A 24,442-nucleotide genomic window follows, 5' to 3' on the forward strand; every position below is an offset into this window, starting at 1 on the left:
CCTGAGTGGGGATGTAATACACATCAAGGTGACTATAAACATCATTCTTGTCGTATGTCTCCATTCTGCAACATACACAAAATGAAAGTCTGTCTCTCAAGAATGGCAACCAAGCCTTAGTCTATGAACACAATATATATAAATAAATATATATATTTATATATTATATAAATATATAATATATTATATATTTTATATATGTTATATATATGTATATATTTTTTTGGCCTCCCAAGTTATCGCCTGCACTAGGAGTCCACTGCTCCTGGAGGCCATTTTTGTTGACCTTGTTGTGATTGTTATTGTTGCTGTTGTTGTTGGATAGGATAGAGAGAAGTCCAGAGAGGAGGGGAAGACAGAGAGGGGGAAAGAAAGACACCTGCAGACCTGCTTCACTGCCTGTTAAGCAGGCCCCCTGTAGGTGAGGAGACAGGGGCTAAAACCGGGATCCTTGCACCAGTCCTTGTGCTTCACATCTTGTGCGCTTAACCCAGTGCGCTACTGCCTGGCCCCTGAACACAATGTATTTTTATCTTTGAGAATCTATCATGCAAATAATCTTTTGGAGGTTGGAAAGGAGCTCACCTGGTAGAACACACACTTCTGTATGATCAGGGACCTGAGTGTAAGGCCCTGATTGCCACATGGGACTATCTACATGAGGAATCTTCATGAGTGTGCTCTTGGCTCTCCTTCCTTCATCCCTCCCTCCCATATCTCCTGCCTTCTAGCTGGGGGGGTGGGGGGGTGGGGTGGGGAGGAGAAAGAAAAGAAGACAAAAAGAACAAAGAGTGAGTTCTCCAGGAGTGGTGAAATCATACGTGTAACTATCTCAGTACTTCTCCCAAGAAAGAAACACTGCCTAAGGAACTGAATATATATATATATATATATATATATATATATATATCCAGATGAATATAGCAATTTTATTTATTGAGAGCAGCAGAGCATCACTCTAGCATATGAGGTACCTGAACAGTAAAAATTACACACTTCTATCATTTAGTCCAAAACAAATTAATATAGTAGCTTGGGGGATAGGGCAGCAAACCACGGACTTATAAAGGAAACAAACATAATGGTTCTCTAAAGAGATACACATGGTCCACAGACATATGTGGAAATGTTCTAATTCACTCATCGTCAGAAAAATGCAGATCAAAACCATACTGAGATTCTACCTGACACCTGTGAGAATGGGCTCCATCAATAAAACAAGAGTTGGAGAGGATGTGGAGAGAGGAACTCTACTGCACTGCTGGTGGGAATGCAAACTGGTGCAACCACTATGGAGAACAGTGTGGAGAATCCTTAAACAAATATGAACGGGAATGTAATATGACTCCACAATTCCACAGCAAAAACCTAGAAACAACCAAAATGCCTGACAGATGACTGGATAAAAGTAATGGGACATATACTCAATAGCAATAAACTAAAAATAAAAATAAAAAGATGACATTGTGTCCTTTGGGATAAAGTGGATGGAAGTGGAGAAGATTATGCTCAGTGAAGCAAGGAAGGAGGTGAAGGACAACTACAGAATGGCTTCACTCATGCAGAATATAGACAACTGATTATACAAATGTGGGGGGGAGGAATGTCAACCTATTTTCAAGACTGTGGGAGGACAGTGGGGTGGGGACACAGGCCTCTGGTGACAGGAGTCATGAAAAAAATAAAGAAGAAAAAAACAACAAAAGAAACAAAACACTGAGGATAGTACTAGTGGCTGCTCCCAGTACCCAGTGCAGGCTACACACCCACTCCTATTCAGTGGAGGAGGAAGGATGTCCTCATAGCCATAGAATATCGGCACAGGAAATCTCTGAAATGGGTCATCTGGATCTTTGGAAAGACTGATTTAAGTGTTTAACCATCTGGTCTTGAAGCATGTAATCTCAAGCAACAGATGGGCTATTTCTGGCAGTGGGGTAGGTATGTGCAGTCAGCTCCCACTGTATCATTTGCAAAGTCAATGGACAGTACTCTCCAGAGACAAGGAACACACAGAGGGATCAAAAACAGTCCTCTAAAAACTAAAAACTCAGTTGTGGGCATTAAAGTACTTGAGGCTAAAGCTTATTCTTTAAATTACCACTTTAAATTATCACTGGGGCTTGCACTGGGGCTTGGTGCCTGCACAACGAATTCACTGATCCCGGAAGCCCTTCCTCCTCCTCCTCTCCCCTTCCTTTAGACAGAGAGAAACTGAGAGGGGAGGGGAAAACAGAGAGGGAGAGAAACACGCCTGCAGCACTGTTTCACCTCTCATGAAGCTTTCCCACTGCAGGTGGGGACCAGAGCTTGAACTCAGATCCTTGCCCATGGTAATGTGTGTACTCTACCAGGTGAACCACCAACCACCTAGTCCTAAAGTTAACTTTTTTTTTTAAAAAAAGGGCAGCTATGAAAGCTCAGTTAGCATTCCACTTACAGCCTTGCAAATGTGTCTTCTTTTTTCTCTCTATTCATTTTCCCAAAAGCTGGCAAAGGTACCCCAGAATTCTAAGACAGGAAGAACACAACCATGTTGCTACCTTGTCTGTCCAGCTGGCCCACACTAAATCAAATAAGAAGCCCATTTGCCACCCTGACACAGTTCTCATGTTCTGAGGCTTACATGCCATCCCAACAAAACAAAATTTCTAAGCCAAGTTATTCACAGGATGAAATCAAATTCCCCTGATGAATGAAGGGGGCTGCTTTTCAGCAAATGCACTTCCTTAAACTTTATCCTGAGCAGCTTTCTACCAGGTAACTCTGAAGAGCTAATCAAGCTTTCTGAACAAAGCAACTATAAACAGAGACAAAACCAAAGGCTCAGGAGTCTTTCTCACTGGTGCAACTAATTTTCCTAGGGTGTATATTTTATGAAAGACAACAGCAAAACAGGATTTCTCATAAGCTGTAAAGTATTGTAAAATGCAAAGCCACGGTCAATTCAAAATTAAAGACAGTCCAGCAAGCCTATAGGTGTCACAGTGGATCTCCACTAAAAGGTGAACTGAAAGTCTTTGAAACCCAACAGAAAAACCATGGGGACTGGTTGTGGTGCAACCTGGTTGAGCACACATGTTAACAATGCACAAGGACCCGGGTTCAAGTCCCCAGTCCCCACCTGCAGGGGGAAAAGCTTCGAGTGGTGAAGCAGTGCTGCACATGTCTCTGTTTCTCTCCCTATCTACCTGCCTCCCTCTTCCCTCTTCATATCTGGCTGTCTCTACCCAAATAAATAAATAAATAAAGATAATTAAAAAAAAGAAAGAAAGAAAGAAAAGAAACCCACAGCTCAGTCTTACTTTTAAGCTTCCTAATATTCAGACCAATTTTACAATGACCTTTGATCTGGCAAATAAAAGTATTTCAGTGGTTACTTCTTAGTACCTAACTCAAGGTTTAACTTCTCAAAAAAAAATTTTTTTTTTCTTGAAAGAACACACTGTAAGAATTTTTCGGGAGTTGGGCGGTAGCGCGGCGGGTTAGGCACAGGTGGCGCAAAGCGCAAGGACCGTAAGGATCTCGGTGTGAGCCCCTGGCTCCCCACCTGCAGGGGAGTCGCTTCACAGGCGGTGAAGCAGGTCTGCAGGTGTCTGTCTTTCTCTCCCCCTCTCTGTCTTCCCCTCCTCTCTCCATTTCTCTCTGTCCTATCCAACAACAACAATACTACTAACAACAACGATAAACAACAATGGCAACAAAAGGGAATAAATAAAGAAATATTTTTTAAAAAAGAATTTTTCTGTGGAGGTACACTTGGCTAAGTGCACATACAGGGAGACAGGTTCAAGCTTCCAGTCCCCACCTGGACAAGGGAAACTTCATAAGTGGTGAAGCAGTGCTACAGGCACTGACTGCTTGCTTGCTTTCTACCTTCCTCTCTCTCAATTTCTGTCCTATCAAATTAAAAAGAATAAATAATAAAAACCTTTTCCTGAATAAGCAGTAAAGGTGAAAAGTATTCCTCAATCAAATGTGCCCTGAAAACAGAGGGTTTTTTTTTTTTTTTTTTAAAGGCATTTCTGTCAAGTTGGGAAAATAGGTCAGCTCATTTTCAAGTTCAACAGTAAGCCTTACTATTCTATTCCCCAGTGGCATTCTAGGATGACATGAGAACGTCACTCGTCACTAGTCATTTGCATTATTCTATAAATTGCCAGCCCTAAAACACTACATGCATAAACTTTTTAAAAAGTTTTAAAAGTTTCTTTTATGTAATGTGCCTGTGCTGAAAATAAGGACAACAGTGACAGAAATAGAATAGAATCCAGCAAATTTTTGTTTCTGAAAAGGCTTATTTATTACATATGAGAGTTTCGTATGGGGGAGGGGGAAACACCAGAGCATCATTCTGGTACATGAGGTACTGGGGATAAAACCAGGGACCTTATACATATAAGTCCAGTGTTCTACCAGTTGAGTCATCTTCCTAGTAACAATACAACAAATTTCAGAAGAGAACAACCTGGATCCATATATTAGTTAAAGAACTAATCAGTTTACTGGCCACAGAGGTAGTGCAGTGGCTAGAATGCTGGACTTGAAAGCATGAGGTTCTAATTTGAAGGTTACGATTCTGAAAAACACAAGTTCACTGAACTAGCAGGCAGAGCCAGGATTGAACATGGTCCTCTCAACCCTACCATTCTTCACTTAGCTAGTGCCTGGAAGTTCACAGTAAAGAGGTGACTCTGATCTTCATTGGAGCAAGTAAGAATTGTGGAGAAGAAGAGCCTGGAGGGCTCAGATCTAACTGGCAGTTCAGGGATATGCAGGAAACTGAAGACGTGGCTCGTCAGACCTTCCAGCCATAGAACAGTGATTCAGTTTCATCAGTTTGATATGTTGAGATCCCTCATTAAAAGGGGGGGGGGGGTCGGGTGGTTGCGCAGCGGGTTAAGCGCATGTGGTGCAAAGCACAAGGACGGGTGTAAGGATCCTGGTTAGAGCCCCCCCGCTCCAACCTGCAGGGGAGTTGCTTCACAGGTGGTGAAGCAGGTCTGCGGGTATCTATCTCTCTCCCCATCTTCCCCTCCTCTCTCCATTTCTCTGTCCTACCCAACAACAATGTCAATAACAACAACCACAACAATGTTAAACAACAAGGGCAACAAAAGGGGAAGTAAATAAATATATTTTAAAAATCAGTTTTTAAGCTCTATAGGAAATAAATCTAAAAAGCTTTTATTTAGAGTCAGGGAGATAGCTCAGTGTTAGCTCCTGGGACCTGAATATGCTGGGGGGGGAGGGGTCCCCCACAGATGCCGGTTCAGCTGCTGGCACTGCAATATTCCAGAGCTGAGCAGCGTTCTGGTCTCTCTCTCATAATAAAATACATAAAGAGGGTGGAGGTAGATAGCATAATGGTTATGCAAACAGACTCTCAATGCCTAAGGCTCCAAAATCCCAGGTTCAGTCCCCTGTACCACCATAAACCAGAGCTAAGTAGCGGTCTGGTAATAAATAAATAAATAAATAAATAAATAAATAAATAAATAAATAAATATACATAAAGAAGACCAGTGAAATAGTTCTTCTGGACAGTGCACTGCTTTGCCATGTGCTCAACCCAGGTTTGAGCCTGGACCCCGCCACACTGAAGCTTCCGTGCTGTGGTGTTTCTCCCTGCCTCTATCTTTAAAATAAATAAACAAACAAGCAAAAATTTACAAAGCATTATTAAAAGATTCTCATGCCTCCAAGGTCCAAGGTTCAAGCCCCACACCATCATTAAAAAAAAAAAAAAAAAAAAAAACAAGCTTTGGCAGAGGTAAGAGTTAAAAAGAGCCTCCCAATTTATTCCTCAAAATTTTCTCCTCCCATTTAGGGAAGGTACTCAGATCAGTGGTTACAGAGAGAGGGGTGGGGGGAGAAGGAAACAACTTAGTGAGAGAGGGGCGGGTCAAGAACCCAGGTCTCTCCCAGGGTTCCATCTCCCCAGGCCCCAGCTGCCCACTCTACCATGCTGCCCTAGCCAGAGAAGAAAACTGAAGAGCATAAGGCCTGGGGTGGAGGAGAAGCTGGCAGCAAATCTGTGGAGGGTCCTCTCACACTAGAGAGTTTGGCTTCATCTTCTGAGGAGGTCCTACCCGTGCCAGGGTTCTGAATACGAATCCCAGTCTGGGACACAGAAGGGAATTCTGGAAGCAACCCACATACTCCCACTGTTCTCCTCCATATCTGTCCCTTCACACCCTTCTCCCTATCTGCTATTTTACCCTCACCCTACTAGGTAAATTCTTCCCTCGTGTAAAGGCCACTTCAAACCTGGTCATAATAAGCACCAAGAAAAACAACTGCTTAGGATGGAAATGCTGACACAGTAGTGGTGTAAGCTGCCCCTTTGAAAAGCCTTGTCAGGGCCTAGCCTTTGTAATTTAGCGGTGGCTCACAGGAAGCGCCTGAGAGCCAGATTCTTTCTGACTGTGCTCAAGGCCATAATTTCCTTCCCGTACTTAAACCGATGACCCTGTGTCTCACTGTCAAAGGAGCCTACCAAGGAGAAAAGACAGATAAATCAGCAGCAAAGGCTGAAGAGAACCGAGCAGCTTGGGGGTGGGGGTGGGGGTTAGGGGGAAGATTATGAGATTCTTCTAGAGATTTCACAACTAAAAGGATTTCTAGATTACCTGATCCAGCTGGGGAGAGTGGGCAGCCACCCCTCTGCTCTAAACCAGGACTGCCTCCCGCCCCCAGCACCCAGTCTAGGGCTGTTCCTCCCCACCACGCTCTGCTGTGGGTGCAGGCAGCAATAACTAGGACTTACCCAGATTCTCCAATCAAAATGACTGGAAAGGAAACAAAAACAGTGTTATTTATCCAGTCTCCACCCCCACCCTTCATATGTGTACTTCCATGAGATTCAGATGTAAATTCTATGTCACACCTATCTACCACCCACGACTGCAAGATAAACTTTAAACTATGGAAGTAACATCTCCTGTTGGGGAGTCCAAAAATAACTAAGAAAACACATGTGATCGATCACATAAGGAAATTAATAAATGACATTTCCTATAAAATGCTAGCTTAATGGTTTTCCCTTAGGATAAGACCAGAATAGTAAGTCCCTCCTTATCAGCCACCATTCCTTAGAAAGTCCTTGACTATTAATTTTTATGAAGATCAGTGAGTCACTTCTTATCACTGCTTCAGCTCTCAGACTAAAGAAGGAAAACAAGTCCAGCCTACTCTTCCATAACAGCTGTCATACCTAGCCGAGGAAATCACCTTGACCTCACACATTTGGCTCCTATTCAGAAAGCCATGTCTCCGAGTTCAGATTATCAGACTCACTCACTTTAGGTGACAACATACCCTCCTCAGTTACAGATGTACAGAATGCCCTTCACTGCTGAGTTTCCCTCCCGCTCTTCAAATCATGCATGGCCCTGGGAATCTACTGCAGCTAGTACTTTCCTCCAGGAATTATAAAACTAAGAAACAACAACAAAAATCACTATTGCAGATTTCTACTTCAACCTAGTAGCCAAGAGGCCCAGAAAGAAATGAAACAGAGAAGCATGCCTTCAATATAAAACATGAGCAGCAGAGGCAGTGCTGTGGTTTCTCTTCTCTGTCTCTCTCTGCCCCTCCAAGAAATAAAGAATGAAAACTTCAGGCCAGGGAGACCTTTCAGCAGTAGTACTGTGCATGCATGAGGTGCTAGTGCATGCCACATCAAAACAAGGCTTACTGACAGATTAAACTGGACTACCCACGGTGTATGTTAGAATCATAAATGAAAGCTTTTCTCGGTCCAGCACAAGAGACTCCTACAGCCTGGAGATCTGTGCATCAACAGAGGTCACCAAGCCCAGTGGCTTCACTTCTGGACATTTCTGGACACTCACCTGCTCCTGCATCCACCTGTTATTTCAACTTTCTGCTCAGAAACTCCACTAAATAAAAGGGCTTGTCAGGGGCTTAATTTTGTTGCCCATAACATGATCCTCCCTTACAGCTTTCTACTTCCCTCTAGAGCACAGATTATCAGCACATGACTAGTTTGTACCAAAATGTTCTGTCAAACACACCAGCCTTTCAATCTTCTTCAGTAAGGACATCATGCATGGACTCAGACAAAGCAGTGAGGCACTCTCCTGAGTCTTCTTTGCCCAGTGAAGACTATTACACAATAGAATATGATGAGGGGTGGTGATGTGAGGTTTTTTGGTAACAATTTGTCTGTCCTTGAATTTCTATACTCTGCTACTATCTTATTTAAAATGTAAGAGTGGGCCACTGCATAGAAGGTAATTAAGTATGTACCACAGTCTGTCAAGTCTTATAATCACGAGTTCAAAATTTTAAGGTTAGTGAATTCTATTTTCCACACTGACATTTTAACAGAAAGCTCGACTTGCTCAGCTGAATCATGAGAGCTGTAGGTCTAGTTAGGAGCAATCAAAAGGCAATTGAGCTTGAAAGTTGTATGTGCACATTCCATACTGCGAAGGCTGTAGTGAGCAGATGGCATGGACAGGACTAGAATTTGTTTCATGGAGTCCTTCTTTACTCTCCCAACCAAAACCTGTATTCCTATATGCACAAACCTCACTCTGTAATATATGCCTTTTTGAGGGTATTACCCTTATTTCTAGACAGCCAGAAATCGAGAGGGAAGAGGGAGACAGAGAAACAGAGAGACACCTACAGCCCTTCTTCGCCACTTGCAAAGCCTTCCCTCAGCAGGTAGAGACTGGGGGGCTCGAACCTGGGTTCTTGTGCACTATAACATGTGCTCTCTCAACCAGGGCACCACCACCACCCCCCCTTGTTTTGTAGCAAACTTCACTCTGTAATCTAATACAGTGAGGCCAGTGTTGTCTGCAGTCACAAAGTTTTATATGTGCTTGATTCTAATTAAAGGCCATTTGATTTTAAGAACTTAATAAAAAGGCCATAAACCTGTATCATTCTACAAGAACGTCAAGAATGCTGAGTGCCCAAGCAATATTCTTCTACAGTGACCTTTATTAAGGGTGGCCCCTGCTATTTTGCCCACTAACATGTCAGGAGACAGAAACATTCCTACCTCTCACAGGCTACTCAATTCCACTGTAGAAAGAAGGGCAAGTGAAAGGGACTTCAAGTAACCAAAGCAACCCAAATTCCTACTACAGAAAGTTCTAGGAGTCTCCAAAGTGGCAAAGCCAAAGTTTAAAAAGTCATGGGTAGTGCCAGCAAATGATTCAAAAAAGATTCTGAGGAAAGTTACATTGACATTTTAGAACACTTGGAGAGTAGCCAGCCAAGAGGCCTGGACTTTCTCCCTAACCAGGTCATTAAGTTGTGCACAGGGAAGGAGGGAGGCGCACACCCAGATACAAACTAGTCAAATAGCTTCTCCCTAGTCAAGCTATCGTGACAGCTTTCATCCGTCAGCAGGATCAACAGACAACGTTGTTCTTCAAGGAGACAGGTAGGTCTCTTGGGGCTAATGATAACCTAAGTGCATGCAATTATAATCAGACCGATAACAATCAATCCGCACCCCTGGAACAGACAGTCCAATTCAACAGCTGAAAATGAGAACATATCTGCTGCCAGGGAAGCTGGACCCCAAGGCCTCACGTGGCCCCGTTCATATCTCTTGCTCTTGGCAAGTCATACGTGGTAAAGCAGCAAATCATCTTTTTAAAGTACAATCTGATCTTGTCAAACCCCTGTTTACAACCCCTCACAGCTTTCCTCTGCATTTATACTAAAATCCAAAAAAGTCTTAATACACCCTTAAGGTCCTATGGATCTCATTCCCACCATTCTGCCTTTTTCTCGCTAGACTCTGGCGACTATGGCCTTTCGTCAGCTCCCTGGATGCCTCCTTCATTTATTCTCATTTTATGATTCTACAAAAACATACTGAGTTCTTGTTAAATTATCTGCATTTTGCCAAGCACTGCACTAAGCACTGGGCATAAGGCAATGACTAACAGAGAAGTTCCTTGCCCACATGCTAGCAAGGGGAAGAGAAAAATCGCAAAGCAAATAGTTGTAGGCTAGTTAATAAACACAATACAGAAAAGTAGTTGGCTGGACAAAGGAGAGATACGCAGTCTTTAAAAGGCTGTGGGCAAAGTCCCACCTGAGTGGGGATGTAATACACATCAAGGTGACTATAAACATCATTCTTGTCGTATGTCTCCGTTCTGCAACATATACAAAATGAAGTGGATACTTAAAACTAAAAGCATATGTCAATTAATACTTCAATTGGAAAGAGAAAAAAAAAAAAAGAAACTCTCAGGGCCAGGTGGTGGCACACCTGGCTGAGCACACATGTTATGATGCTAAGGACCCAGGTTCAAGCCTCTGGTCCCCACCTGCTGTGGGAAAAAGCTTCATGAGTGGTGAAGCAGGGATGTGGGTGTCTATCTCTCTTCTTTGCTATCTTCTCCATCCCTCCTGATTTCTCTGTCTTAATCAAATAAATAAATAAACGATAAGAAAAAAGGAACACCCCTCACAAATTAATCAAAAGCTGGTTGATATGTTATGGAAGACCATCCTCACTACTATGCTTCTTTACAGAGTTAATTTTCAAAAAAAGAAAAGGAGGGAAGAGGATCAGCAACAATGAAAAATGCAAAATCCCACAGCCCAAGAGATGGCACAGTGGATAAAATGTTGGTCTCTCAAGCATGAGAGGTGGATCCCAGGCATTGAAGCAGCAATGCAGGTTCCCTTCTCCCACTCTGTATTTCCTTCTCCTCTTGATTTCTCTCTGACCTATCAAATAAATTAATTTTTTCAAAAGGGCTCAGTGAGCCAGGTCTAGAGGAAACGCTAAAAATTTGTCCCCAAGTAATAAAAATGTTACTTGAAGCTATCAAGACTTCAGTAAAGGTTATACACGGTTCAGTTTTACTACTATAGTTTATGATCAATGTGAATTTAGTGCCACTTCAAGAGAAAATGCTAACAAGATATAATTCCTACAAAGAGAGAAATGAAAGCAAAGACATTTCAAAGATTATAATCAATACACTCAATATAGAAAAATCAAAAAAATCTGAATCTATTATTTACTCTATTGGCTTGTCTATCTTACTGATGACTATACCAGTGAAAGTCTGCTTTGGGGTGCAGAGTCCAGCCCCTCAGCCTAGCTGTACAAGTTTCATTCCAAAGTCCAGACTAGTACGGGTCTCCTCATTTGCATCCCCCAGGCCCAATTATTGTGTGTTGTTTTGGTCACAGCACACCCATCCCATGTGCTGTCTTTCTTTCCAACTACCCTTTACCAAGAACACAGTGTTCCCATGGCAAACCCTGCGCATGCCTGCATTTACACAGGATATAGCTTTCATCTGAAACACCATTATTTACACTTCTCCATTTATCGGAATGCTGTCAGCTTAGGAGTCATGCCTTTTGGGCCCAACGCCACCATAAAAAAATCAGCATAGGAGATCTGACTGTGGCCAATGAGGGCATCACTTAGCCACTCTTCTTTGTGTCACCAGAAATGAAAGCTGGCAAACTGTTTCACCCAGACTCCTTCACCAGCAGGCTTCCAGTAAGGTTCTACCAAAGGCTAAAAACTGGACAGCAGGGAGCTGGGCAGTAGCGCAGTGGGTTAAGCACACATGGAGCAAAGCCTAAGGACCAGCCTAAGGATTCCGGTTCGAGCCCCTGGCTCCCCACCGGCAGTGGGGTTGCTTCACAGGTGGTGAAGCAGGTCTTTAGGTGTCTACCTTTCTCTCCCCACCCCGGGTCTTCCCCTCCTCTCTTGATTCCTCTCTGTCCTATCCAATAGCAACCGCTATAACAAACAGGGCAACGAAACTGGAAAAATGGCCTCCAGGAGCAGTGGATTCACAGTCAGGCACCAAGTCCCAATAATATCCCTAGAGGCAAAAGAGAAAAGAAAAGAAAAAAGAAGAGAAAGGAAAAGAAAAGAAAACTGGACAGCAGGAAGAGCAATCTACTACTTGTTACCCACAGCAACTACACATACACTCTCCCAGCGTGACGTGAGCGGAGGATGTGCCCTAGTCCCTCCCTCGTCTGTGTGCCCCAGAACTGAACAAAAAAGAAACAAAAACAACAACAACAAAAAACTTGGGGCTGGGGATTCAGCATGATTATTATACAAAATACTTTCATACCTGAGGCTCTGAAGTCCCAGGTTCAATCCCTAGCACCACCATAAGCCAGAGTTGGTCAATGCTCCAGTATCTTTCTCTGTTATCTCTCTCATTTATATTAAATAAATCAATAAAAATTTTAAATATATTTTTAAACTGCTTGAAAATAAACCATCTGAAGCAACCTGCAAAGGATCCCAAAACTTTCCATCCTATGCTGCGGTCACCAAGAAAGCAAGGCAGAGGAGGTCAACTGGCACAAGGTCAGAGATTTCTATCTCTTTCTGTAAAGCCTCTCTCTCTCTCTCGTTAAAAAAAAAAAAATCATTTTCACTTCTTTATTACTGGGTACAGACAGACAGAAATTAAGTTGGGAGGGGAGCTAGAGAGAAAAGAGACAGAGACACCTGCAGCCCTGCTTGACCACTCATGAAGCTTTCCCCCTACAGGTGGGACCAGGGGCTTGAACCTGAGTCCTTGCACACTGTAATGTATGCACTTAACCAGGTGTGCCACCGCATGACCCCTGAAGCCTATTTCTATGCCTCTGATGAAGACTTTGTTCGGTTAAAGATCTAACCAGAAGCCCCCCCCACTGCCAAAAAAAAAAACAAAAAAAAAGCCTGCCCAGAAGAGCTTACCATTCCTGGAGGGGTGAAAAACCAAGTCATATCTTGACTAACTAGAGCTAAGAAGTGCTGGAGGGTGTAAGTTCTTTAAAAGGCTAATAAGTGAAAGCTGCTGTCTTTCAGAAGTAAACAAGTATTTAAACCACGCCCCATGGTCCTCCATCACATCTTCTGCTGACCCAGTTTTGCATTGACCAAAAAAAAAAAGACTCATGAAATGAAAAGCTCAGAGAAGATGCAAACCCAACCAGAGCACAAAGACCCGCTGATCTGACTCACTTATTTCCAGGCTGACTGGTGAAACTGGGCCATCAGCTGTTGTCATTTCATACTTCATTTGCCAACATGCCTGGCAGATAAATGCTAGAACATTTTTAGCTGGCCCTTTATTCCTCCTAGCATTTTTACCATAGGAAATTATGCCTAAAACCCAATGGTAGCACTTTTCAAGTAGCAAGCACAATAAATTACTTTCAGAGGCTGGCATATGAGAAGTTCTGGTAAAGAGGATTTATTGAACGCTTCATAAATAATCAACTGTCAACAAACTGGAATATACAAAGAAAAAAAAGAAACCCTTATAATTACCACAGATAAGGACATCATTCTCTGATAATTAAGCTGGGAGTTCAGCTCCATCGCTTATCTAACATTTACTAAGGGCCTTCTTGGGGCTCAGTGAGAAATGAAAAGGCCATCAGAACAAGAACTCCCAGACCAATGTGGAGTTTTTCACTGCACAGTAAGCAGGGTAAGTGAAGGAACAAGGAAAGTGGTGGTACTTATACACACAAGTGTGTGCATGCACACACTCAAGATGCAGACACACATGCAAGCAACAGTGTCTTCCTAATTAGTCATTTCTACTTATTTACTTATCATCTCCAAGGCTTCACCACTCCAGGCTCACCTTTTAATACGGGGGGCGGGGTGTTTGTCCAGAAACTACCAATGTTTCCTTTAATACAGCAGGGGCTAGGCTTGAACCTGGGTTGCATGGCAAAGCAGCATGCTATCCAAGTGAGTTACTTTGCCAGTCCCAATCATTTCTTTTATATAAATAGTCACAGCAAGTATTCTTTTTTAAAATATTTATTTATTCCCTTTTTTGTTGCCCTTGTTTTATTGTTGTAATTATTATTGTTGTTATTTATATCATTACTGTTGGACAGGACAAAGAGAAATGGAGAGAGGAAGGGAAAACAGAGAGGGGGAGAGAAAGATAGACACCTGCAGACCTGCTTCACTGCTTATGAAGTGACTCCCATGCAGGTGGGGAGCCGGTAGCTCTCACCAGGATCCGAACGCCGGTCCTTGCGCCTGGTGCCATGCGCGCTTAATCCGCTGTGCTACCGCCCGACTCCCAAGTATTCCTTTCTGAGACAGGCACAAATGATTTTGTTTCTCACAAATGTCCAACAAGGTAGCACTGTTATAATCCCCACTTTACAGATGAGAAAACAGGCTGAGAGAGGTCAAGTGTCTTGTTCATGATGGATCACCCACTTCTGTGAGGCCCTAGCTGCCTGTCTCTCAAGACTGTGCACCTGGCTTCACCCCAATGCTGCATTGCTGCAAAGACAGAACGGACAAAAACAGCTGTGCAGCTGGGCTTCAGGAGAAAAGAACAGCTACTATTGTTATGACCTGCTTCCTCTTTTAGCAGAAGTCCACAGTGAGGGAACAGTCTCTTACCCACCTACAAACCTTTAGGGACTGACTCCCACAGTAACACAGCCCCGAGTGCTATTACCCAGCCTGCCTTGCAGCTCTCTTCAAAGCCAGGAAAAGGCAGGCAGGTAGTCTCTGTTCCACAGATAAGACCACTGAGACCTGGAACTTAGATGACTCGCCTAAGGTCTCCTCAGTGGGAATACTGACGTCAACCAAGTCAGAGGAAACAACATCTGCCATGACTTTTCTTATGTATTATTATTTTTTAATCTGATGTGACAGGACACAACAGAGAGAAAATGAGAGGGGGTGGGGGGAGAGAGAAACTGCAGAACTGCTTCACTTCTTATGAATCGGGTGCGGGTGGGGAGGAAGATGTGGGCTTGAACCCAGGTCTCACGCCAATGTGTGTGTTCAAACTGGCGTGCCACTGCCTAATCCTACCATGGTTTTTATGATAAAGATCACTTCCAACACAAGGCCTGATGGAAAATAACCACCTATGGAGGCTGGATGTTGGCACACCTGGTTGAGTGCACATGTTACAATGCACAAGGATCACGGTTCAAGCCCCCAGTCCTCACCTACACAGGGAAAGCTTTGTGAGTGGTGGAGCAGTGCTGCAGGTGTCTCTCGATCTCTCTCCCTATCTATCTCCCCCACCTTCTTGAGTTCTGACTGTCTCTATCCGATAAAGATAATAAAAAACTAAAAAAAAAAAAAGACCACCTATGAACATAATTAATTGATAATTAAGAATTTATATGATTTCAGTTATCTGGGCATTAAAATGTGAGAAAATACTAAATCACATCTTTCTACATTTCTCAAAACATGAAAGGGAAAAGATGCTAAAGAGTTTGTCCTTAAGGTTAATTGCTTTTTTTTTTCTTTCTCTTTAACCCACTGCAAAAATAAACTTCTACTCACACAGAAAGAGCACCTGAAAAACCACCACAGAAATATAATGATGTGACGTCACTCCTCCAGGAATATATACCTCTTTCTTATGGTAGGAAAGCGGTGTTTATATGAATCCTGAGGGGCTTGGCCCTTCCCCATAAGGGCAACCATAAAATTATATACTGTGAGAAGAAATTTAGTCTGAAATTTTCTCTTCTGGTTGTTGCTCTTCCTAAAAGGAATGAAAAAACTTTTACTACAAAGCAGGAAAGAAGCCAGGTAGTGGTGCACCTGCAGAAGGGAAAGGAAACTTCATGAGCGGTGGAGCAGATGCTTCTCTTACTCCCCACCCACTAACCCCCAATTTCTCTATCTCTATCATAAAAAAGAATTTTTTTAAAAAAGCCACTAGAAACAGTGGAATAGTTGTGCAGGCACTGAGCTCCAAAGATAACCCTGACTGGGGGGAGGAAGGGCACAGGATAGCAATGGGCAGGCAGGTAAAAATTCACCTGTATCTCAGAAAAGACAGTAAGACATGACAGAGAAGACAGGAGTTTTGCAAAGACCCACTGCTTTCACTGAAAGGATATAATGTAAACAAAACTTCAAAGAAAAAATAAGCACTGCTCAAAGAATGAATCAGAAGATAGATTTTATTCATAAATCAAAGCCACCTTGAAAATTTCACCTCCATGGCCTCACATTCAAAAAAATCTGACTGCAAGGTAAGAATCTCGCTTTATCAGGTCATTTTTGATAATCTGCCAGATTTAAAGGATGTCTGGCTTTGTCCAAGAGCTTCTGAGTTGTGTGGAAAATAATTTTCCTTCAAATCCACAGGCAACAGATTGCATCCTAATTGCATCATTTGCTCTTTGTTTGAGGGTGATGGGGACAATTTTAAAATCAAGGGTGCTGTGCTTAAAAAGAATCTAGTCACAAGATGGAAAGCACTTGGAAAAACAATGGCATCCTGTGTTTATGGTCAAAAAAAGTCCCAAATCAGTAAGAGAAATCTGGTTTCCCCAACATCATGTAGCCTTCACTAATCTAAAACCATAGGGTGTGGTGTGTGTGTGTGTGTGTGTGTGTGTGTGTGTGTGTGTGTGTGTGTGTGGTGGTGGTGGTGGTGGTGGTGGTGGTGGTGGTGGTGGTGGTGGTGGTGGTGGTGGTGGTGGTGGTGGTGATGGTGGTGGTGGTGGTGTGTGAATCTGGGATTTTGGAGCCTGCAGCAAGAAAGTCTTTTGCATAACCATTATGCTGTCTCCTCCACCAATATCTATGGATTTGAAAGTCAGACTGAAATGGGAGAGGGAGAGTTCTACAGAAAGTCAAAAACAAATCTTGTGGAAACATTAAAAATATATATATTTGTAAGTGGTAGTCGGGCAGAAGCGCAGTGGATTAAACGCAGGTGGCGTAGAGCACAAGGACTGACGTGAGGATCTCAGTTCGAGCCCTCAGGAGTTGCTTCACAGGTCTGCAGGGGTCTATCTTTCTCTCCCCCTCCTCTCTCCATTTCTCTGTACTATCCAACAACAACGACATCAATAACAACAATAACTACAACAATAAAACAGCAAGGGCAACAAAAGGGAATAAATAAATATTAATATATATTTCTAAGTAAATGTACACTCCTCAAATACATAGTCAGTAAAGATGTCATAATAAATTCATCTTCCAATCCTTCCTATTAAGGGATACTTATATAATGGAAAGAATTAAATTCCCAAATCTACCAAAACTCTGGCAACATTAGTTCACTAACCTATCAGTGCAAAAACTATCTGCTTACAAGATTATAAAAATAACCTCATTGGGGGTTGCACAGTAGCGCAGTGGGTTAAGCGCGCGTGGTGCGAAGCACAAGGACCAGGAGTAAGAATCCCGGTTCGAGCCCCCGGCTCCCCACCTGCAGGGGAGTCACTTCACAAGTGGTGAAGCAGGTCTGCAGGTGTCTGTCTTTCTCTTACCGTCTTCTCCTCCTCTCTCTATTTCCCTCTGTCCTGTCCAACAACAACATCATCAATGACAACAATAATAACAACAACGATAAAACAAGGGCAGCAAAAGGGAAGAAAAAAATAGCCTCCAGGAGCAGTGGGTTCATGGTGTAGGCACCGAACCCCAGCAATAACCCTGGAGACAAAAAGAAACACCTCACTGAGAATAGGCTGGTTGGTTACAGGTACTGGCGGGGGGGGGGGGGGGGGGGGGCACACCCAGTAGAGCGCGCATGTTACCATGCTCAAGAACCTGGTTCAATGTGGTTCAGGAGGTGGTGCAGTGGATAAAGCATTGGAGTCTCAAGCATGAGGTCCTGAGTTTGATCCTGAAGTCTGGTTCTTCCTCTCTCTATCCCTCTCATTGATAAATAAATAAAAAATATTTTAAAAAAAAGAACCTGATTCAAGCCCTCAGCCCCGCCTGCAGGGGAGAGGAGGAAGCTTCACAGGCAGTGGAGCAGTGCTACAGGTGCCCTCCTTTTCTATCTCTTTCCACCTCCCTCTCTCCCTCACTTTACAGAAATACAATAATATACAGGAGAAGTGGGGAGCCACCAGGGACATAGAAGCCTTGAGTCCCAGTGATAACCCTCCCTGGTAACAGTAAATAAATAAATAAATACTGACAGTGACCTTGGTGGGCATTTTAAATCTGTTTAAGTTATAAATAAGGGAGAAAGAGTTTTATAATCGTCAACGTGTTTTCTCATTTAATCCTCACAGAATCCTGAGCATTAGTGGTTATGCCTATTCCTTAGACCACAGATTCAGAGAGTCTGTTAATAGCACAGCAGGCTTGAGATCGCACAAATCCACCACTCCCAGGTCAACCTTGTCATTTTTATTTCAGAGAGAGACAGAGGTCCCATTACGGCTCCACCAGCCGTGGCACTTCCCCCAATGCCGTGGTGCTACCGTGTGATGCCAGGACTCAAACCCCGGGCCTGTCCGAGGCATCTGCTCTATCTCCCGAGCACTTGATTCAGACTTTCAAGGCTCATAAAGGCACTCCTCTAGATGCATTCCACTCCAACAGTAGCAGAGGATCTTTTCTGGATACTCCCTACTGTACTCTACGCCTGAAATAAAACAGCACCTCAGCATGGGAGGTGGGGCAGTGGTAGAGCACTGGGCTTGAGAGTCTGAAGCCCTGAGTTGAACCACATGCCAGAGTGCAGCTCTGGCCTCTTTCAATTTGCTCCTCCTCCCTTTTGTTGTCCTTGTTGTTTTATTGTTGTAGTTGTTGATGTTGTCATTGTTTGATAGGACAGAGAGAAATGGAGAGAGGAGGGGAATACAGAGGGGGAGAGAAAGACAGACACCTGCAGACTTGCTTCACTGCTTGCGAAGCTCCTCCCTGCAGGTGGGGAGCCAAGGACTCAAACCGGGATCCCTACGCTGGTCCTTGTGCTTGGCACCAAATGCGCTTAACCCACTGAGCTACTGCCCGACCCTCTCTCTGGCTTCTTTCTTCCCACTCTGTAGGTCATGAAATCAATTGAGTCTAAAAAATAGAACAGTACCTGTCAACACCACTATTGTGTGTTTAAAAAGCCAAATCCACTTTCTAGAGAAGAGCTTTCCTGCAGGGTGTGGTGGTGGGCAGCTGGAGACCCACGTACTGGGAAAGTTGAAGCAAGATGATGGTTTCAGCACAGGGCTGTAAGCGATACACACAAGTTCTACATAAATGTGATGACCTCCTGGGAGTTGGGAATCACCACTGGCTAAGGAGGAAAGAACCAGCTCCAGTTGGAAACAGAACAGGTCAAAATGAAGCTCCTGTGCTGATCACAGATAAGCCCAGTCCAGAAGACCTCTGTCCCGGCCAAGGTCAGAATGCAAGCTCTTCAGCTCACACCTGCCTCTGAAATCAGAGTGGGTTATTCCCCGAGTCCAGCTGACACTGAGACTACAGGTTTCCTAAGCTTCCTCCTTAAACGCAGAAAACTTCCCTCCAAGAAGTTTTCTGGGTGCTGGCAAGATAGCTCACCTGGACAGTGTGCTTGCTTTGGCATGTGCACAACCCAAGCTCATATTCAGTCCCACTGCACTGGAGAAAGATCCAGTGCTGGGGTAAACGCTGTGTCTGTCTGTAAGAGTTGTCAGCGTGGTCATCAATGAGGCTTTTGCCACTATAAACCAACTTTTTCAGATAGAAAGGGGAAGAAAGAAAGAAAGAAAGAAAGAAAGAAAGAAAGAAAGAAAGAAAGAAAGAAAGGAAGGAAGGAAGGAAGAAAGAAAGAGGGAGAAAGATCACAGAACCACATGGGCTCAAGCCCCTGGTCCCTACCTGTAGGAGTGAAAGCTTCATAAGTGGTGAAACAGTGCTGCAAGTCTTCCCCCCTCAATTTCTGTTTCGTTCTTTCTTTTTTAAATTATTATTATTATTATTTTGCTTCCAAGGTTATCACTGGGGCTCGGTGCCTGCACTATGAATCCTCTGCTCCTGGAGACTATTTTTTTCCCTTCTGTTGCCCTTGTTGTTTATTGTTGTTATTATTATATATTTTATTGTTCTCATCTGTTGCTGTTATTGGATAGGACAGAGAGAAATGGGGAAGACAGGCAGAGAGAAAGACAGACACCTGCATATCTGCTTCACTGCTTGTCAAGCGACCCCCCTGAAGGTGGAGAGCCGGGGGCTCGAACTGGGATCCTTACGCTGGTCCTTGTGCTTTGCACCACCTGCGCTTAACCCACTGTGCTACTACCTGGCCCCCTCAATTTCTGTTTCTATCCAAAAAAAAAAAAAATCTGTTTAAAGAAAGAAGTATCACAGCACCAAAGCTTCCCCCAGCACAGTGGAAACTGGGTTTGAACCCGAGTTGGGTGCTTTTTTTCATTTTCGCCTCTATCCTTTTCCGCTAGTAAGTAAGTTCCTTGTTATGTCTCTTTATCCCACAACCCTTTCTTTCAGGTCCAACTATACACAGGACTGTGCCTCAGGAGGAGAACAGACGAAGAACAATCAGTGCTCTCGAGGGACTTCCAATTCTATGACAATTAGGAAGGTTGCCACAGGAAGGAGCTCTGAAGCACAAAGAACTGGACTGAAAAGTATAGGAGGAGGGACAGCCCTGGCCAAGGAGCCAACATGAGCTAACAAAAGCTGAGCAGGTGCTCAGGAACAAAGCAAGGTTCCAGCCTGACTGGAAGTGATGGTAGGAAAAAGAGGAGGCTGAGGGATGACCTGGAGTCAACCTGTCAAATATGAGACCCAGACACTGCAATCTGATTTTTTTCCCTTTAACTATTGCCAGGGCTTTATTGCTCTGAACAGACTTTTTCAGACAGAAAGATAAAATGTCGAGGGAAAAGCTTCCCCCAATGCAATGGGGCCAGGCTCAAAGCTGGGTAGTTTGGTGGCAAAGCAGGCAGACTATCCAGGTGAGTATCTTGTTGGCAACTGGCAATTCTTCAGGAATTTCTAATTCCCTTCTGATAAAGCTTTCTTTCCTACTTGCCCCTCTCCCTCCCTGCGTGTACATGCGCACACACAGATTTTAATATATTTACTTTATGCCCTCTTAATACTTCATTTGAAAAAAGTTCTCTCAAATGGACAATTTCAATTAGCCTTTTTTTTTTTTTAATTTGCCTCCAGGGTTATCACTGGGGTTCAGTGGCTGCACTATGAATCCACTGTTCCTGGAGGCCTTTTTCCCCTTGTTGTTATTATTATTGTTGTTGATGTTGTTGTTGTCAACAGGACAAAGAAATGGAGAGAGGAGAGGGAGAGAAAGCTAGACACCTGCAGATCTGCTTCACCGCCTGTGAAGCGACCTCCCTGCTGGTGGGGAGCCGGGGGCTCGAACTGGGATCCTTACGCTGGTCCTTGCACTTTGCGCCATGTGTGCTTAACCCGCTGCGCTACCACCCAGCCCCCCAGTCTTTTTTTTTAAACCAGAGCGCTGCTCAGCTTTTAGTGGTGTGGTGGTGGTGGGGGTGTTTAAACCTGGTATTTCAGAGTTTCAGGAATAAACTTTTTGACAAAACCACTATACTGCCTCCCTCACCCCTTTTCCTCTGGGCAGATGAGGATTCCTTTAACAACCTGGTGAAAATCTGAGGGCCAGGAGAATTGTGTGCACTTGCTTTGCATACAACCCAAGTTTGAGTCCAGCCCCTACCACCAGTGTCAGTGGAGGAAGCCTTGATGCTGTGAGGTCTGGTATCTGTCTCTTTTAAATTTTACTCAAAGTGTCTTTTCTTAATCTTTTAAAAACTTATTATTAGAGACAAGAGAGAAATTGAGAAAGGAAGAGGAGAGAGAGGGAAAGAGACAGAGAGACACCTGCAGACCTGCTTCACTATTTGTGACGCTTTCCCCCTGCGGGTAGGGCCATGGGCTCGAACTGGCTCCTTCTGTACTACCGTTAAGTGTGCTCTTAACTAGGTGTGCCACTGCTGCCTCTCAGCTAAAGAGAAAATACAATCAGCTAGTTACGGTGAAGTTCCATTGCTGACAAGAACAAAAGAAAGACCAATCTGATAAAAATTTGGAACTTCTCACCTAAGAAAAAAATTAACTTTCAAAAAATTCAAGAACCCTAAATGAAAACCTTTGCCCTGGCAGAAACTTTAGAAGGAAAACATCAACTTGGAGGGGTCCAGGAGGTAGCGCAGTGGAGAGAATGCACAGCTTGCCGGCATGTCCAGACTGAAGCCCCTGCACCACATCTGTCCACCTACCATTTACATGGCAGGTAACAGTTATGTCCCATTTTACACATGAAGAAACCAAAGCTCTGAGTAGTCAACTGGCCTGACACAAGGTCACCTAGCTCAGCAATGGCAGAGCTATTTGGAACTCAAGCATTTTGATTCCCAAGCCCATTTATACAGCCTCTCAGCAGAAGGAACCCTGTCACTGTATTGATTACAGACAGAGATCCAAAGATACTTCTGCCTCCTACTAGGTAAACAGTACAGGTCCAAGAGTCCAGCCCAGATTAATACACACTCTGGGTATCCAGTAAATACTTGCTGAGTGGCTAAGTGCAAAGAACCTTGCAGTCTTGTCTGCAGAGGAGGGGGAGCAGCATCAATAGTCATTAGGACAAGCCTCTGCTGGAGTGTAATGACACTGGGGCAATCTCTGGTCTTACCCTCCAACCTTTTTTTTTTTTTTAATATTTATTTATTCCCTTTTGTTGCCCTTGTTTTTTTTTTATTGTTGTAGTTATTATTGTTATTGATGTCATTGTTGTTGGATAGGACAGAGAGAAATAGAGAGAGGAGGGGAAGACAGAGGGGGGGAGAGAAAGACAAACACCTGCAGACCTGCTTCACCACCTGTGAAGCGACTCCCCTGCAGGTGGGGAGCCAGGGGCTCAAACTGGCATCCTTAGACCAGTCCCATGTGCGGTTAACCCGCTGCACTACCACCCGACTCCCACTTTTTTTAAAAGAAATCTCTGTCTCTCTCATCTAAAAGAAGTGGTTGGCCCAGGAGAGGCCTGGGTGAGGTCCTGACAATGCACAAATAAAACAAATAAGTGAAAATGAGAGTCCCATGTGACTGCATGGGCCTCAGTCACTCTTGTTTCTAGCTAGGCCAAAGCCCTAGCCATCTCATCTGTTATGCCCTCCAATGTAAAGGTTTGCAAGTTGTTTTTTTTTTTAAGATGTATTTATTAATGAAAGGGGGGGGGCTGGGTGGTAGCACAGCAGCTAAGCACTGGACCAGAGTAAGGCTCCCAGCTATACCATTTCTGGGCACCTACATTAGCATATCACCAAAAAGCTACTTGAGACCAGAACCACTAGATTATTTTCATCCTTATATGACCAATGCCCGGCTATGTGGGCCCAGAAAAATCAGTAATTACTATTTCAAATATGGAGACGTTTTTACTAGACAGCAAGAGAATAAAGGCTTACTAGTCATTTTGGACAAGCTTACATAAGTAAACACTGACACATTCCTACTTAAAAAGTCCAACATGGGCTGAGCAGTGGTGCACCTGGTTGAGCACACGTTACCGTGTGCAAAGACCAGTATTCAGACCTCTGTTCCCATGGGAGGGGGGGGAGTGAATGGGGAACTGCATTAGCAGCGAAGCAGATGTCTCTCTTCTTCTTCTTCTTCTTTTTTTTTTTAAAGATTTTATTTATTTATTCATGAAGACAGAAGGAGAGAGAAAGAGAGAAAGAACCAGACATCACTCTGGTACATGTGCTGCTGGGGATTGAACTCTGGATCTCATGCTTGAGAGTCCAATGCTTCATCCACTGCGCCACTTCCCATACCACAATGTCTCTCTTCTGTCTCCCTCTGTATCTTCCCTTTTCCTTTCAATTTCCCTCTCTATCCAAAATAACACTGACACACACACACACACACACACACACACACACACACACACACACCACTGCATTTCTAACCAGGTCTAGAGGCAACCCAAATCCACCAGTAACTTCTTTTAGAGGACAAAACAACATGAAGGGGAATGGAAAATGCAGTGATGGCTGTAGTGTCACCATGGCTTACCACCAGCCACAATAGCCAGTCACCCCTCCCGCCACCTCTTCATGTTATCAAATCATGTTATTAAACTGACTAGAATATAAGGAACTCAAAAGCAGTGGTCAGATTTGATAATAGTATTTATTCCAACTAGTTATACACATTCTGGATAGTAAGTGTTAAGTGCTGAACAGTTTATATAAGAACAGATTTAAGAGGCCAGGTGGGGCACCTGGTTGAGTGCACACGTTTCTTTGTGCAAAGAGCCAGGCCCAAGCGCCTGGTTCCCACCTGCAGGGAGGGAACTTCATGAGTGGTGAAACAGAGCTGCAGGTACCTTCCTCGCTCCCTCTCTGACTCCACTTTTCTTCTCAATTTGTCTGTCTCTATCCAATAAATAGTAAGCAAAATATATATATATATTTTTTCCTCCTCCAGGGTTATTGCTGGGCTCGGTGCCTGCACCATGAATCCACCGCTCCTAGAGGCCATTTTTCCCCCCCTTTTGTTGCCCTTGTTGTAGCTTCGTTGTGGTTATTATTATTGCCCTTGTTGACGCAATTCGTTGTTGGATAGGACAGAGAGAAATGGAGAGAGGAGGGGAAGACAGAGAAGGGGGAGAGAAAGATAGACACTTGCAGACCTGCTTCACCGCCT

The 24,442-nt window shown here is 43.8% G+C and overlaps 1 protein-coding gene and 1 long non-coding RNA gene across 3 annotated transcripts in view; one reads left to right on the plus strand and one right to left on the minus strand.

Annotated features, from left to right (window-relative positions):
* The window catches only part of ARHGAP35 (Rho GTPase activating protein 35), a 138,588-nt gene that overhangs the window by 93,833 nt on the left and 20,313 nt on the right, over nucleotides 1-24,442 (minus strand). The window lies entirely within an intron of this gene.
* Nucleotides 9,317-10,764, plus strand: LOC132533892 (uncharacterized). Its single transcript, XR_009545648.1, has 2 exons — nucleotides 9,317-9,427; nucleotides 10,537-10,764. It is a non-coding gene; the product is annotated as an uncharacterized LOC132533892 (long non-coding RNA).

This window comes from Erinaceus europaeus, chromosome 2 (genome assembly GCF_950295315.1).
Source record: "Erinaceus europaeus chromosome 2, mEriEur2.1, whole genome shotgun sequence".
Taxonomy (NCBI): Eukaryota; Metazoa; Chordata; class Mammalia; order Eulipotyphla; family Erinaceidae; genus Erinaceus; species Erinaceus europaeus.